This window comes from Canis lupus, chromosome 22 (assembly GCF_003254725.2).
Source record: "Canis lupus dingo isolate Sandy chromosome 22, ASM325472v2, whole genome shotgun sequence".
Lineage (NCBI taxonomy): Eukaryota > Metazoa > Chordata > Mammalia > Carnivora > Canidae > Canis > Canis lupus.
Genome location: NC_064264.1, coordinates 31,322,401 through 31,339,665, shown reverse-complemented (window position 1 = coordinate 31,339,665; position 17,265 = coordinate 31,322,401). Strand labels below are relative to the sequence as shown.

Below are 17,265 nucleotides of genomic sequence, written 5' to 3'. Positions count from 1 at the left end.
ATATGAGTGAGATCATATAGTATTTGGCTTCTCTGACTTATTTCACTTAGCATATTTCACTACTTCTTTTCAAATTTAGATGCCTTTTATTTCTTGTCTGTTGCTATGGTTAGGACTTCCAAAACTATTTTTGCAAAAAGGGATGAGTGTGCATCTACTTGTTTTATTCCTGATAATAGAGGAAAATCTTTCAGCTTTTCACCATTAAGTATTATGTTACCTGTGTGTGTGTCACATTTTGCCTTTATTATATTAAAATATGTCCACTACATACATATTTTGTTAAGAATTTTTATAGTAAATAGATGTTGAATTTTATCAAATGCTTTTCTACATTTGTTGAGATGATCATATGATTTTTATCCTTCTCTTAATGTGGTGTGTCATTCATTGATTTGTAGATATTGAACTATTCTTGCATTTCTGGATTAAATCCCATTTGATCATAGGGTATGATCCTTTAAATGTATTGTTCAATTTGGTGTGCTAAAGAATTTGTTGAGGATTTTTGCATCAGTATTTATCAGAGATATTGGCCTGTAATATTCCTTTTTGTAGTGTTACGGTCTGGTTTTTATATTGAAGTACTTCTAGTCTCATGTACTTTGGAAGTTTTCTTCCTCTTCAATTTTTTAGAATCATATGATAAAGATAGGCTAACTTTTCTTTAAATATTTTATAGAATTCATCTATGAAGCCATTTGGTGCTGGATTTTGGTTTTGGGGGGAGTTGATTACTGATTTAATTTCATTACTAGTAATTTGCCTGTTCAGATTTTCTATTTATTCTTGATTCAGTCTTGGAGATTTTGTGTTTTAGGAATTTATCCATTTCTTCTAAGTTGCCCATTTTTTGGCATATAATTATTCATATTAGTCTCTTATTTTATTTTGTATTTCTGGGGTGTCAATTGTCATTTCTTCTCCTTCATTTCTGATGTTATTATTTGAATCCCGTCTCATTTTCTTTATGAATCTGGCTAAAGGTTTATCAATTCTGTCTCTTCAAAGAACCAGATAATAGTTTCATTGATTTTTTTTCTATTGTGATTTTAGTCTCTATCCACTCTGCTCTTAATTATTTCCCTTCTAACAATGCAGACTATATGCATTCTTCTTTTTCTAGCTCCTTTGGGTATAAATTTAGACTATCTGTTTGATTTTTTTCCCTTTGTTTCTTCAGGTGGGCCTGTATCACTATAAATTTCCCTGCTAGAATTGTTTTTGTTACATTCCTTAGATTTTGGATTGTTATGTTTCCATTTTCATTTGTCTTATAGTATTTTATTTATAGCAGTTTGAATTTCTGGACCCATTGGTTGTTTAGTAGAATGTGATTTAGTCTACATGTGCTTGTGTTCTTTCCATCTTTTTTCTTGTAATTGATTTCTAGATGCATACTTTGTAGTTAAAAAAAGATGCCTGGCATGATTTCAAATTTCCAAATTTATTGTGATTTACCTGGTGGCTTAGCATGTGATCTATCCTGAAGAATGTTCCATATATGCTTTAAAAAGAATTGGCATTTTGCTGTTTTGATTCAATTTTCTCTATATATCTATTAAGTTTATCTGGTCTAATGTGTCATTTAAGGTTTATTTTCCTTATTGATTTTCTGTCAGGATGATATTGATGTCAATGGGGTGTGAAAGTCTTCTACTATTGTATTGCTGTCAATTTTTCCCTTCATATCTGTTATATTTACTTTATGTATTTAGGTGCTCCTATAGTAGGTAAATAGATAATTACAAGTATTATATCCCCTTCTTGGATTGATCTGTTTATCATTATGTCATTATAATCTTTGTTTTAAACTCTATTTTGTCTGATTAAGTATTGCTTCCCAGATTTCTTTTTGTTTCTATTTGCATTGAATACCTTTTCCTGTCATTTTATTTTCAGTTTGTGTGTGTATTTAGATATGAAGCGAATGTCTTACAGGCAGTATATATTCAGATATTCCCCTACCATGTTATTTTGATTGGAGCATTTAGTCCATTTACATTTGAAGTAATTATTGATTAGTATGTACTTGTTGCCATTTTGTTCATTATTTTCTGACTTTTTGTATTTCTCTGTTCCTTTATTCATCTCTTGCTCTCTTCCTTTACTGTTTGATGGCTTTCTTTAATATTATGCTTGGAGTCCTTTCTCTTTATTTTTAGGTACTTGGTTTGTGGCTACCATGAGATTCATACATATAATGTACATAGCAGTCTGCTGTGAGTGGATGATTGCTTAAGGTCACATGTGTTCTAAAAGCACTACATTTTTGTTTCCCCATCAAGTTTTATGGTTTTGGTATATTATCCCTTATTATTTCATGAATACTTTGACTAAGTATTGCAAGTCTAGATGATTTTACTACTTCTATCTTTTAACTTTCTCACTAGCTATGCAGGTTGTCGATCCACTGCCTTTACCATACGTTTACCTTTACCACTGTGATTTTTTCATAATTTTCCAATTTCTTATAATGGCCTTTTCTTTTCCAAATAAAGAATTCCCTTTAACATTTCTCATAAGGCTGGTTTTGTATTGGTGAGCTCTGTTAGCTTTTGCTTGCCTAGGAAACTCCTTATCTCTCCTTCAATTGGCTGATAGAATATTATTTGGAAGTTTTTTTCTTTTCACCATAGTGAATATACTGTGCCACTCTCTTCTGGACTATAAAGTTTCTACTGAAAATCAGCTAATAGCCTTTTGGTTGTTCCTTTGTACATAGTCTTATTTTTCTCTTGCTGCTATTAGGATTCTCTCTTTAACTGCTGACACTTTGATTATAGCATGTCTTGGTCTCTTTGCATTCCTCTTCTTTGGGATTCTCTGTACTTCCTAGACTTAAATGTCTATTTTCTTCACCAGGGTAGGAAAGTTTTCAGCCATTTTTTCTTCATATAGTTTCTCTTTCTTTTTCTCTCACTCTTCTCCTTTTGGGACACCTATAATGTGAATGTTAGTACACTTGATATTGTCCTGTAGGTGTTTAAACCATTCTGTTTCTGTTGTTGTTTTGTTCTTTTTTTCTATTGGCTCTTCTGATTGGGTGATTTCCACTATGCTATCTTCCTAATCATCGATCCATTATTTTGTACCATCTAATCTGCTGTTGATTCTTTCTAGTGTATTTTTCATTTCCATTATTGTATTCCTCAGCTCCTGTTGGTTCTATTTTATTTTTTTTAAATTTTTATTTATTTGTGATAGTCACAGAGAGAGAGAGAGAATGAGGCAGAGACACAGGCAGAGGGAGAAGCAGGCTCCATGCACCGGGAGCCCGACGTGGGATTCGATCCCGGGTCTCCAGGATCGCGCCCTGGGCCAAAGGCAGGCGCCAAACCGCTGTGCCACCCAGGGATCCCCTATTTTATATTTTTTATCTGTTTGTTGAAGTTCTTACTGTGTTCATCCATTCTTCTCCTGAGTTTTGTAAGCATAATTATGACTATTACTTTGAATTTTTATCAGGTAGATTGCTTATCTCGATTTCATTTAGTTCTATTTCTGAGATTTTGTCTTGTTCTTTTCTTTGGAACATATTACTCTGTCTCTTTATTTTGCTTAATACCTTTTGTTTCTATGCATTAGGTAGATCATTTATATCTCCTCGTCTTTAAAGGGTGGCTTTATGCCAAAGATAATCTGTGAGACCAAATAGTGCAAACACCTTTGGTCATCTGAGCTCAATGAACCCTGTGTAGACTGCATGCACCCTCTTGCTATAGTTTCCTCATGAGTAGTGCAAAGTAACTAGTGCCTGGGTCTCTCTGAATTCTAGCCATGATTGCTATGAGTGTTCTGGTGAATACGTGTGGCCCCTGACCTGTCTGACTGAAAGGCCCAGCCATGACTTGTAGGCATGCTAGTGTGTAGGATTGGTTCCCAGTTTGGCTGGCTGTGAGGCCCAGCTGTGACAACTGCAGGCATGCTGGTGGGAAGGACTGACCTGTGGTGTGGCTTGCTGCAAGGTCCTGTTGTGACTATTGTAGGAATTCTAGGGTTATGTGGCTGGTCCCTCAGGATAACACAGTGTGGGAGGGGCTCCAGTTCCTGCTGAGGCTATCTGCCAGGTGTGGTGGGGTGGAGGGTCTCTTTTGGGTGGGCACCAGCAGTGGTATGGCAGGGCCCACTTGGGACAGTCTTTGGGCTAAGTGGACAATTTAGCAGGGTGAGTTTGCAAGGAAATGCCAAATGGGGTGAATGGTACAAGCACATTAGATGGAGAATATCTGAAATGGCTTACACCAACATCAGGGCAGCTAGGTAGAGATGGGGAAGAAATAAAACAAAAATGGTGCTCACTAATGCTTCTGTCCCCAGAGAGTAATCCAACAGATATCTTCCCCTCAGGCACATGCCCAAAAATTAGTCAATGAATCATGTGTAACCGAGTCTTTTCATACTGTTGCCTTTGACAGGACTCACAGTGAGTGAGATAGTGTATGTACCCTATAAGAAGAGTGTTGGGGGACACCTGGGTGACTCAGTGTCATGATCCCAGGTCCGGGGATTGAGTCCCACATCAGGCTCCCTGCAAGGAGCCTGCTTTTCCCTCTGCCTGTATTTCTGCTTCTCTCTGTGTGTCTCTCATGAATAAATAAATAAAATCTTTAAAAAAAAAGAAGAAGAAGAAGGGTGTCTTGGTTTCCCACAACCCTTCAGCTCTCCTAAACAATAATACCTATTAGTTTTCAAAACTAAATGTTATGACTGCTCCTCTTCCTGGTGCAGGTCCCCTGGGCTGTGGAGCTCAATGTGAGGTTCAGACCCTTGTCCCCAGTAGAAGGTTCTACTATCTCTTTCTCTTGGGTTTTTTATGCCAGAGTGTGGATCCTGACTAACCCACATCTCCATCCCTCATACCCATCTCAATATGTCTTTTTCTTATTGTGTATGATCTGTTAGGATAGTTTTTGATTTATTATTAGAGATAGTTGTTGTATATGTAATTGTGTCCATGGCAGAAGAGAAGCTCAGGATCTTCCTACTCTGTCATCTTGATCCTGCCTCCCAAATTATTTAAAAGTATATGCTAATTGTCATTGTGTTAATTATTTTCCAGCTATTTTATAGTTCCTAGGTTCTTTTTTTCTTGCTCTCCTACTTTGTGATTTCATTATTCTCTTTGGTGGCATGCTTAGAGTCCAGGGTTTTTATCTTCTGTGTATCTACTATAGGTTCTGGTTTTGTGGTTACCGTGTGGATTACATATAACAACTTTAAACACTCTGTTTGAAATTGTTAATTTAGGTTTGAATGCATTCTAAAACTACATTTTTATACTCTTATGTTTATAATTATTATAAATTTTAAAATTATAAATTTTAAAAATTAGTTATTTTATAATTGTTTTTAAAGATCTTATTTATTTACTTATTCATGAAAGACACACAGAGAGAGGCAGAGACATAGGCAGAGGGAGAAGGAGGCTCCATACAGGGAGTCTGATGTGGGACTCGATCCCGGGGCTCTAGGATCAGGCCCTGGGCCAAAGGCAGATGCTCAACCGCTGAGCCACCCAGGCATCCATAGTTGTTTTATCATTTTAGTTATTTTGTTTTGTGTTTTAACCTTCATATTAGCTTTATAAGGGATTAATTCACCACCACCTTTACATTAGATTATTCTTTTTTTTAAGAACAATAGACTATTCTAAATTTTACTACTTTTTACCTTTACCAGTGAGATTTTATATTTTCATATGTTTTCCTATTTCTAATTGGCACCCTTTCTTTTCTGCCTAAAGAAGTCTCCTTAACATTTCTTATAAGGCTTGTTTAATGGTGATAAATTCTTTTACTTTCTGTTTGTCTGAAAAACTTTTGATCTCTCCTTTAATTTTGAATGATAGTCTTGCTGGGCAGAATATTCTTGTTTGTAAGGTTTTTTTTCCGTTTTTTTGTTTGTTTTGTTTTGTTTTGTTTGTTTGTTTGTTTGTTTGGCATTTTAAATATGTCATGCAACTCCCTTCTGGCCTGAAAATTATCTTCTGAAAAATTTGTTCATGGTTTTATGGAGATTCTCTTATATGTAACATGTTGTTTTTCCCTTGCTTATTTTATGATTATCTCTTTGTCTTTGGTTTTAGACATTTTAAAGTGTCTTGCTGTAGGTCTCTTTGGGTTTATCTTATTTGAAACTCTTTGAACTTCCTGGACATGGATATCTATTTTCTTCCCCAGTATAGGGGAATTTTTAGCAATTACTGCTTCAAATAAGATTCCTGCCCCTTTTTCTCTCTTGGGATCCCCATACTGTGAATGTTAATGTGCTTTATGTTATCTTAGAAGTCTCTTAAGCTAGATTCACTTTTCTTTATTCTTTTTTTTTTCATTTTGCTGCTTTGATTGAGTCCAACTGCCCTGTTTTCAAGTTCACAGATACTTTGTTCTGCTTCACTTAGTCAGCTATTGAACCACTCTTGCATTTTTTTCAGATTAGCTTTTTGGTTTTGTTTTATAAAATGAGATTTACTTTATGTTATTCTGCTGTTACATAGGGCATAACATTTTCACATGGCTTTTTTGGGACTATAGTCAATGATTAGCAATGTACGCTAGTGATCCTACTCTACATGACAATCACTAGACAAACTGGACACCCTCTCACATAGGCACAAATCTGTATGGAAAAGTATTAACGTTTTAGACTTGAAATTTGTGTACTTTAATTCCACTTTCTAGGATAGTAAGAAATTACACACACTGTAATTTGCCAAAAATGATGCTTGCATTCTGGCAGCAACGTGCTACTTCTATTACGTAGTAAAGTGAATACCAGAACTACAAAGGCAGGAGACATAAGTGAATTTTTGTTAGGGACATTGTCAACTTAAACAGCAACAAATGAAGAATGAATTAGGAAGCTTCCTATTGTCACAGATACACAAGACCTCCATCATATACGATATGTGAGGCATTTTGATTTGTGCCCACCCCGCCCCCGCCAAGCACAGAAATGCCAAATGCTTTGCCGTTCAATCTAATATTTCTGGATTCCTACCAAAAAGGAATACATTAAAAGCATGGAAAAGTTGCTTACTGAAAGGAAACCCCCAAAGAAGAGTAAAGGAGGGAATGTAGAAATTAAGAAGTTATGTAGAACACTTTTTAAATTATAATGAACTACATTTTCATATCTTCACACTAATACAAAACACAGTCACTTTGCAGAACTGGTTCAGGTTACTTAAATACCAGATACATTTTTTGTTCTCTATGTAAGTGTTTGGGAGTTACTTATGTTGATATGAAATGAAGCTATTAATGCTTTCCTACAACAATAGCTGCACACCAGGAAGACCAAAACAAACACAAATCAAGGAATGGAATTTTCCCAAAGCTGCAGTGTGAAAAGACTATAAACAGTTGGTTCCATACACAGAATGGGTTTCTTTGCTATAGGAAATCCAAGCAAGTAATGGAGATAAGTAAAAAGGTTTCTTGAGAGCAAGAAGGATGACACTGTATGTATATAGTTTTCTGCCTCTTCTGATACATCACATTCTTCTCCTGCACTGATGTCCATGATATTAGATGCTGTCTTTGCAAATAAGCAACTGCATGATGAGGGTGCTGTCTTTGTATGAGTCTTTGTTCAGTGGATCAAGTTCTGTAATAGCCTCATGAAAAGCTGTCTTAGCTAGTGTGCAGGTAAGCTCTGGGTTATTAAGGATCTCATAGTAAAATACAGAGAAGTTAACAGTCAGCCCCAGGCAAATTGGGTGTATGGGTTGTATCTCTTTCTTGCTTATATCAAAAGCTCTTGCAAGCTCCTTGGGAATTATCTATCTTTTGTTTTCGATCACCACCACATGCAACTTCAGCAAGGTACTGGAGGTAATCCATTTCATATATTCTCTGGGTTAGTTGCATTGGCTATTAAATATTTACCCAAAAATTCCAGCACCATGGTACAGATGGACCTCAGCGCAGACTCCACTTTCTCCCAATAGTCCTTAATCATATGCAACTTCTTATTGGAGGTGTTGGTTTTCTGCTCAATGCTCAAGATGACCCTCCAGGATAACCTGCAGCCCCCAACCATCTTCTTTTAGGCCACCAAGAGCAGGTTGTGTTCCTTGTTGGTCAGAGCAGAGCCCTGCCTGAGCTTTTGTTGCATCGCGCTTGGCCTGCTCTGCCAGCTTCACCTCCTGGATCAGCTCCATCTTCTTTATGGGGGTGGGGAGAGGAGAGCAACAGCAAGCATGACCTGGATCAGGAGGAGGTGTGAGGAGGACCTTCATCTCCATGGCCACAGTGCAAGTGCCACCACTTTGATCCGCTTTTCACATTAGCTATTGTATTCAACTTTGTGACCTCTCTTTGGTGCTTTCTTCTATTTTCTATCTCGTTGAAGTTCTCATTGTGTTCATTCATTCTGAGTTTGATGAGCATCTTTATGACCATTGTTTTAAAGTCTTTATCAGGGGGCAGCCCAGGTGGCTCAGAGTGTTAGCACCGCCTTCAACTCAGCGCGTAATCTTGGGGTCCTGGGATGGAGTCCCACATCAGGCTCCCTGCATGGAGCCTGCTTCTCCATCTGCTTGTGTCTGTGCCTCTGTGTGTGTATGTGTCTCTTGTGAATAAATAAATAAAATCTTTAAAAAATAAAAAAATAAAGTCTTTATCAGGTAAATGATAAGTGGCTAATCTCCATTTCATGAAGGACTTTTTCTGAGGTTTATCTTGCTGTTAATTTAAAACATATTCCATTTTTCATTTTGCTTGATTACCTATGTTGGGTTTTATGCATTAGATAAAACAGACACCTCTCAGTCTTGAAGTAGTGGCCTTGTTGTAGGAGATGAAACTTATTGTTCCCTGCCCTAGTTTTTTGTGGTCTCTCAAACCTTTGTGATTGTCCAAGTAGACTGGGGTTGTTTTTGTTTGTCTTTTTAAGTGGTTCCCAATATTTGAGGCTATGCCAAGACCTTACCCTCAGGAAGCAGTTTTTAAGGTATGCACATATAAACAGTCTGTGGGACCACAAGCAGAAATCCCACTGACTACGGAACCAGATGGTATACAGATGTTCCCTAGATGGCAGTCAGCAAATCAGGATGACAGAAAAGTGTAAAAATTCCTTTTTGGGAGATACTGGTAACCTGGAATAAGGCAGAGGGAGAGCACAAAGATGGCACCTACCAGCCTCTGTCCCCAGAGAACACTTCAGTATGTTCCTAGATGTGTGCCAAATCAGATGACTGCCCCTCATGCCAAATCTCGAGGACAAGCAAATAGGCTTATTTTCTAGAAAGACTGGGGTGACTTTCAGTCTGAGGTCTGTGCAGTGCCCTAGGAGTGGTAGCCTGCCAAGTACTGTCTCTTTACTTGTTATAGTCACATTGGATCCAAGAATGCATGGCCCTTGGCCAGCAGAGCCAGGCAGTCAGGGTGTCCTCTGGACAGCAGCCATAAAATCTGTGGTACAGACATAAAAACCAAAGCACCAGATATGTGCAAAAGCTCTCCTCTGGGAAATACTTGCACTCCAGAACATGACAAAGGGAGAATGCAAAGATAACAACACTTGCCAGCTTCTATCCCCTGAGAGTACCCCAGCAACCTCCTACACATGTGTTACATTAGATGCCTTGCCCTCAGGTCAATGCTTAAAATAAGAAAATAAGACTGGGTGCCTTTCAATCAGCTGCTTCTGTACTGATCTCTGGGGTGAATGAGGCCAGAATAAAGGTCCTACGATGGCCATTTCTCAATGTTGGTCCCATGGATACAAGCACTGTTGATTTTCAAAAACGAAATGTTTTGGTGGCTTGTCTCTGTTGAGCAAGTCTTAAAAGTTGGGTTACCCAATGTGGTGCTCAATCCTTTCACTCCTCAGTGAGAAGCTCCCTATCCACTGGCAACCACTATATATTTGACTAATCTAGTTACCTCATATAAATAGAATCATACATTTGTCTCTTTGTGACTGGTTTATTTCACTTAGCATAATGTCCTCAAGTTGTACCTATGTTGAAGCATGTGTCAGAATTTTCTTTCTTTCTATGGCTGAATAGTATTCCATTATATGTACATACCACAATTAATTTTCCCATATATAAAAAAATAAAAATAATAATTTTCCCATATATCTGCTGAAAAACACTTGAGTTACTTCTATTTTTGGCTACTATGAATAATGATGCCATAAACATGGGTGTACAGATATCTGGTTAAGTTTCTGCTTTCTGTTCTCTGGGATAATACTCAGAGATGGAGTTACTGGATCATATGGTAATTCTATTTTACTTTTTGGAGAAACCCCTAGGTTTTCCATAATAGTCACACATTACTACCAGCAATTCACAAGATTTCCAGTTTTTCTACATTCTTGCCAAATCTTGTTTTGTGTAATCTTATTCTGTTTATAAAAGCTATCTAATGGGTGTGAAGTACAATCACATTGTGGCTTTGATTTGCATTTCTCTAATGATATGTGACATTGAGCAATTTTTCATGTGCTAATTGGCCATTTGCTCTTTGGGAAAATGTCTATTCAAGTCCTTTGACCACTTTTTAACCTGGTTGCTTTTTTTGTTGTTTTTGTTGTGTTTATTGCTATACTTGTTTTTACATATCAAAATTATATTTGATATAAATTGTTTTTCCTTTATAGTAATTGTTCCCATATATCAATTGTTAACTCTGTTTCTTTAAATGAATGTGTGGAGAGGTTTACTGAATGGTGATAAAAACTATGTTCCAGGTCAAAAAATTATATATATAAACATAAGTTGTTATTTAGAAGAATTATAATATTTTGAGAAGAAATTATTAAAAATTAACAAAGCAAGACTTTATTTTTCAGACAATTCAAGACATTTTTAACACTTCCCTTTTCAAGAATTGCCCAAAATCAGCAGAAAGAACAGAAACCAAAAACTTCTCCATTTGTAATGAAATTAGGAGACATAATAATATAAATCATATGAAACATAAAACTGGCTGACAAATGTTACCGGATTTAGCTGATTAGGAGACAGTTTAGATGTCCTGGAGAAACTAACTGTACTAAAATCTAAAAGGTGTTGGTGCTGGCATGCCAGGTCTGAGGACCCAGGGGGGTTCCACAGTACCAGCCAAGAGGGTCTTTGGCTTTGCACAGGATAGAAATCAAATGTGAGCCAGCAGAAAGTGAGAGCAGAGTTTATTGATGATATGGAGAGAGCAGATACAGATGGAGTGTCTGGGAGACTCAGAAAAGAAAGGAGCATGAGTCTTTGCTCAAAGTTTGGGGATTTTATGGAGGATGGTGGTCTGCTGTACATGGGGAACTAGTTAGAACAAAGACAGGGGGCTAAGTGTTCCTCCTTGGAGCCCAGGGATCTTGGCCTTAAGATGTCTAAGCTCATGGTCTGGAATACGCATATGATAGCTCTGGCCATTCTCACCTGGTCTTCGTTAGATGTTACCTATTCTAAAGAAATCATTAACAACTTGTCCCTTACAAGGAGGGTGTCCACTATTTGCATGATGAGGCATGTGTAAAGTGGGGGTGCAGGTCCTAGCAAGACTAGAACATGAAAAGGAGTGAAAAGCAGATTTTTATGGAGTCCTTCAGTTTCCATCTCAGTATGCTATTGGCTTAGCAGTCACGCAGTGAGAGATTAGGAAAATGGCATCGAAGCTGGAAAAATGGAGACCCTTGTAATGCTGTGGCAAAAAATCTGGTACAGCTGTAGCCTCCAATAATTTTTCTTGCTGGGAGGCTGGGAGAGAGAGCATATCACCTCCCTAAGTTACCTCCAGTCAGTCACTGGACATGGTGTACACTAAATGAATCTTTCAATCACAAGCTGATAAATTGGCTTAGCTCTGTTTAATCTAAAGTCTAATAAGTCACTAAATCCTGTGTGTTTTATTTTCTCTGTGTCTCTCTAGTCTTTTCCTTCCAGTCTACCTACCGTCTACTCAGTGAATGCAGTCATCTCCATGGTGAATGTGGGCCTCCTTTGGGTATTTCTCCTTACAGTGCAGAGAAATAAAGCTAAAAACCTCATCTTGTAGAGTTCCTTACTGGATGGATTCCGGAAGTAATTCAGAGTCCACCATTCAGATGCACTTGTAGTAAAAAGTGATCCTTCAGGGAAGTCTGATGTTTTCATCAACAAGTACAGCCAGGGAGACATTGGCTTTATTCTGTAGCAGCATTAGCAGAGATCCCCCTATCTGGTCACTGTTTTCACAGGTGGGACACATGAGACCCACGGCCAATCTGTTCTTTGTTAGTGCAGATATGGAAGGCATGATGACAGCCTGGATGCAGCCTGACCTGTGGACCAAAGCTAAGAGTGTGTTAGTGAAGCCAGTGGTTCCAATTACCCACATCCCAGTGTCTTTTTTTTTTTTTTAAAGATTTTTTTTATTAATGATAGTCACAGAGAGAGAGAGAGAGAGAGAGAGAGAGAGGCAGAGACATAAGCAGGCTCCATGCACCGGGAGCCTGACGTGGGATTCGATCCCGGGTCTCCAGGATCGCGCCCTGGGCCAAAGGCAGGCTCCAAACCGCTGCGCCACCCAGGGATCCCACACATCCCAGTGTCTTACAATCTCCCCGTCTCCTGGTCTGCAGTACTGTTGACAGCCATTCCCAGATGCCCAGCCTGGCCCCACCAAACTGCCCTTCCAACAATTTGGTAGGTACTATTTTCTACTAGCAAATACTTTTTGCTTCAAAACAGCTAGAATAGTTTGTGCTCCCTGGACTAAACCCTGGCTAACAGAGGATTAGATGATATTCTTGCATTCAAGCCTGACTTTGGAGAAATATGGCTCTCCATTTATACACTGGATAGGATAAAGGACATCCCAAAACTGCATCCTGCCCATTCCTGAGCTGCTTTCTCCTAACACTCCCTGGCACTTTGCAGTTAATGAGACAATTCTGGATTCACCAAGCTTTGCCACTTCTTTACTTTGCACATACTGTTTCTATGTACATACAGCTCCTTTTATAAGATATGCACATATCACTCTGTACTTGCTTCCGATCTTGCACTCTTTAATTGAATATAAAGTGAGTTTTTAATGGAACCATTGACATAAAATGTTATATTGGTGTCAACTGTACACATAAAGATCTGAAAATTCTAAACATTACTAACTGCTGATCATGATAAGTGTGGTCACCAGCTGTTAAAAAGCAGTGTTATCATAGGATTATTGCCTATATCCCCTATGCGATAATTTCCACATACTTGGTATCTATTTTGTCACTGAAAGTTTTTTAACCGTTGATACCATTTATGCATTTCACCCCAAACTGTGCCCACCATCCCACTAGTGACCACCACTTTGTTCTCTGCATGTTGTAGTCTGCTTTTGTTTGTTTCTTAAATTCTTCTTGGTAGGTTGGTTGGCTTCTGAAATTCCAAATATAAGGAGAATTCTATGGTACCTGTCATATTCTGTCTCACTAATTTCACTTAGCATAAGAGTTTCTAGGGCCATTAATGTTTCATTAAATGAAACATCTTTTTTCAAGGCCAGGTAATATTTCATTGTATGTGTACACCACTTATTCTTGATCCATTCACTTGTCAGTAGATACGTGGGTCCCCTCCATATCTAGGTTATCGTGGGTAATGCTGCAACCAAAATCGAGGTAATTATATCTCTTCAAATTGCTGTTTTTATTTTCTTTGGGTGAATACATGGCCATGGAAATAATGGATCACATGTTATTTCTCTATAATTTTGGAGGAATAATCAGACTATTTTCCCATAAAGTGCACCAAATTCTATTCCCTCAGCAGTGCATGATGGTTCCTCCTTTCTTTATACCCTTGGCAGCTCTTGGTATTTTTACCCGTTAGGTTGTACCCATTCTGACAGTTGTCAGCTGATATCACACTCTGGATTTGATTCACCTTTCCTGGGTGACTAGTGATGTTGAACACTTTTCCATGTGTCTTTTGGCCATCTGTATGTCTTCTCTGGAAAAATGTCTATTCACGACTGGCCTTTGCCCATGTTTTCATCTGATGATTTGGTGGTTTCCTGAACTGACTTATGTAAGTTCTTCCAATACTTTGGATATTCACCACTTATCAGATATAGCAAATGTCTCTTTCATTCTATAGGTTACCTTTTATTTAGTTGATGGTCTTGTTTGCCATACAAGAGCATCTCATTTTGGTGTGGTCTCAGTAGTTGATTTCTGCTCTTGGTTCCCTTGCCTGAGAAGATCTATCTAGAAAAGTGTTGCGAAGGCTGACATCCAAGTAGTTACTGCCAATGTCTTCTTGCAGTTTTATGGTCCCAGTCTCACATGTGGGTCTCTAATACATTTCAAGTGTATTTTTTTGTAAGGAGTCAGAAAGTGGTCCCATTTTACCGTTTTGTTGTTTTGCACGTACTGTCCATTTTTTCCAGCACCGGGTGTTGAAAAGATTGTCTTTTCCCCATAGCCTATATTTGCCTCTTTGTTGTAGATCCATTGACCATATAAGCTTGGGTTTGTTTCCTGGCTATCTCCTCCCACTGATCTATGTGTTTATTTTTTATGCCAGTGACATTACACACACACACACACACACACACACACACACACACACACACACCACAGATACGGCAACTATAGCTTTGGAATATATTTTGAAACCTGGGACTAGGATACCTCCAGCTTCTTTTTTCTCAAGATTTCTTTGGTTGTGTGAGGATTTTTGTGGTTTGGTACCAAGTTTAGGATTCTTTTTTTAATTCTCTGAAAAACACTGTCAGTATTTTGATAGGAATTGCATCAGATGTGTAGCTTGCTTTGAGTAGTATGATCATTTTCGTGGTATTCATTCTTGCAGTCCTTGAACATGTTATATCACTCCCTAGTGTGTGTCATCCCCAATTCCTTTCACCTGTTTTTTCATTTTTAGAGCACGAGTCTTCCCCTGCTGGTTAGTTTTTAATCAGAGGTATTTTATTATGTTTGTTAATTGGTAATGGGATTTTTTTCAAAAATTCTGCTTATGTTTCTCTGTTATTAGTGTATAAAAATTACATTTCTGTATCCTCTGGCTTTACTGAATTTATTAATTGGTTTCAGTAGTTTTTGGAGCAGTTTGAATTTTGTTTATGAACTATACCATGTCATCTGCTTAATGACAGTTTTATTTTATTTGCCTTCTTTGCCAATTTAAGTTACTTTGATTTCTTTTTCTCATCTGACTAGTGCATTTAGGACTTCCAGTACTATGTTGAAATAACGTGGTGATTGTTGCCTCTTCTTGTCTTGTTCTTGATCTCTGAGAAAAAGCTCTCATTTTTTCAGCATTAAATATGATTTAGCTTTCTGTTCATTATAGATGGTCTTTATTATGTTGAGGTATGTTTCCTCTAAGCCTACTTTATGGGAGTTTTTATCATGAATGCATGTATTGTGTCAAGTGCTTTTCCTGCATTAATTCAGCTGGTTTTTATCCTTTGTCTTATTAATGTGATATATATGTATCACATTGACTGATTTGCAAATAGTAAGCCACACTTGCATCCCTGTAAGTCTTACTTGATTGTGGTAAATGAATTTTTAAGTTTTTTGAATTCTTTTTGCCAATGTGGTGTTGATAATTACATCTGTGTTCAATTATTAATACTGAACCATTCTTGCATTCCTGGAATAGATCCTACTTGATCATAACAAATGACTTTTTAATGTATTTTTGGATTCTGATTGCTAAGCTTTTGTTAAGAATTTTTGCATTATGGCTGTCTGGGGTGATTCAGTTGGTTTAGTGTCCAACTCTTGGTTTCAGCTCAGGTCATGATCTCAGGATCATGGGATGGAGCCCTGCATCAGGCTCCACACTCAGTGCAGTCTGCTTGTCCCTCTCCTTCTGCCCTTCTCCCCCGTCCCCACCATCTCTCTCTCTCTCTCCCCCAAATAAACTCTTTAAAAAATTTTTTTTGCATCTATGTTCAACATAGATATTGGCCTGTGGTTCTCTCTCTCTCTCTCTCTCTCTCTTTTTTTTTTTTTTTGTAGTGTTTCTGTCTAGTTTTGGTATCAGAGTAATGCTAGCCTCATATAATAAATAGGAAATTCTCCTTTTCTATTTTTTGTAATAGTCTTAGAAATGTAGATATTAACTCTTCTTTGATAGAATTCATCTGTGATGCCTTCTGGTCCTGGACTTTTATTTGTTGGGCGATTTTATTGTTTTATTTTATTTTATTGTTTTATTTATTTATTACTAGTAATCAGTCTGTTCAAATTTTGTATTTTTATTCAGTTTTGGAAGATGTTTCTAAGAATTTCTGTCTTCTCAGTTATCCAATTTGTTGTCACATAATTTTTCATAATACTGTCTTTTTTTTATGTGGTGGTTATTTCTCCTTTATTTGTGATCTTATTCATTTGAGCCTTTTTTGATGAATCTAAAATTTTGTCTATTTTATCTTTTCAAAGAATTAGCTCTTTGTTTCATTGGTCTGTTTTTGAGCTTTTATAGCCTCTATTTTAATCTTTGCTCCCATCTTTGTTATTTTTTCCTTTGGCTAGCTTTGGACTTTATTCTTTTTCTAGCTCTTTTAGGTGTAAAGTTAGGTTGTTTATTTGGGGATTTTTTTTAGTTCCTTGAGCTCAGCCTTATTCCTATTAACTTACCTCTTAAATTTGCTTTTGCTGTGTTTCAAAGATTTTGATTTGCTTTTGCTGTGTTTCAAAGATTTTGCACAATGGTGTTTTTATTTTCATTTGTCTTCATATTTTTTATTTCCTCTTTGACTTCTTAGTTGATCCATTCAGTGTTTAGCAGCATATTGTTTAACCTCCATGTATTTGTGTTCTTTCTAGATTTTTTCTTATAACTGATTTCCAGTTTCATATGTTGTGGTCTGAAAAGATGCATGATGGAAATTCAGTCTTCTTAAATTTATTGAGACTTGTTTTGTGGCCTAATATGTGATCTATTCTAGAGATTGTTCCATGTGCACTTGGAAAGAATGTGTATTTTGATTTGGATGGAATGTTCTGTATATATCTGTTAGGTTTGTCTAGTCTAACGTGTCTTTCAAAGCCTCTGTTTTCTTGTTGACTTTTTCTCTGGATGATCTTTCCATTCCTGCAAGTTGGCTGTTAAAGTGCCCACTATTATTGTATTACAGATATATAATTTCTTTTTATATGTCTGTTAATTTTTGCTTTATATATTGGGTGCATCAAGATTTACAATTGTTCTATCTTCTTGTTGGATTGTTCCCTTTATCATTATGTATGCCTTCCTTTGTCTGTTGTTATAGCCTTTGTTTTAAAGTACATTTTTTTTCT

General features: G+C 37.1%; 1 pseudogene; it reads right to left on the bottom strand.

Moving 5' to 3' along the window:
* Window positions 1–7,317: 7,317 nt before the first annotated feature.
* LOC112655821 (14-3-3 protein theta-like) lies at window positions 7,318–8,251 on the bottom strand (annotated as a pseudogene).
* Between the last annotated feature and the right edge of the window lie 9,014 nt (window positions 8,252–17,265).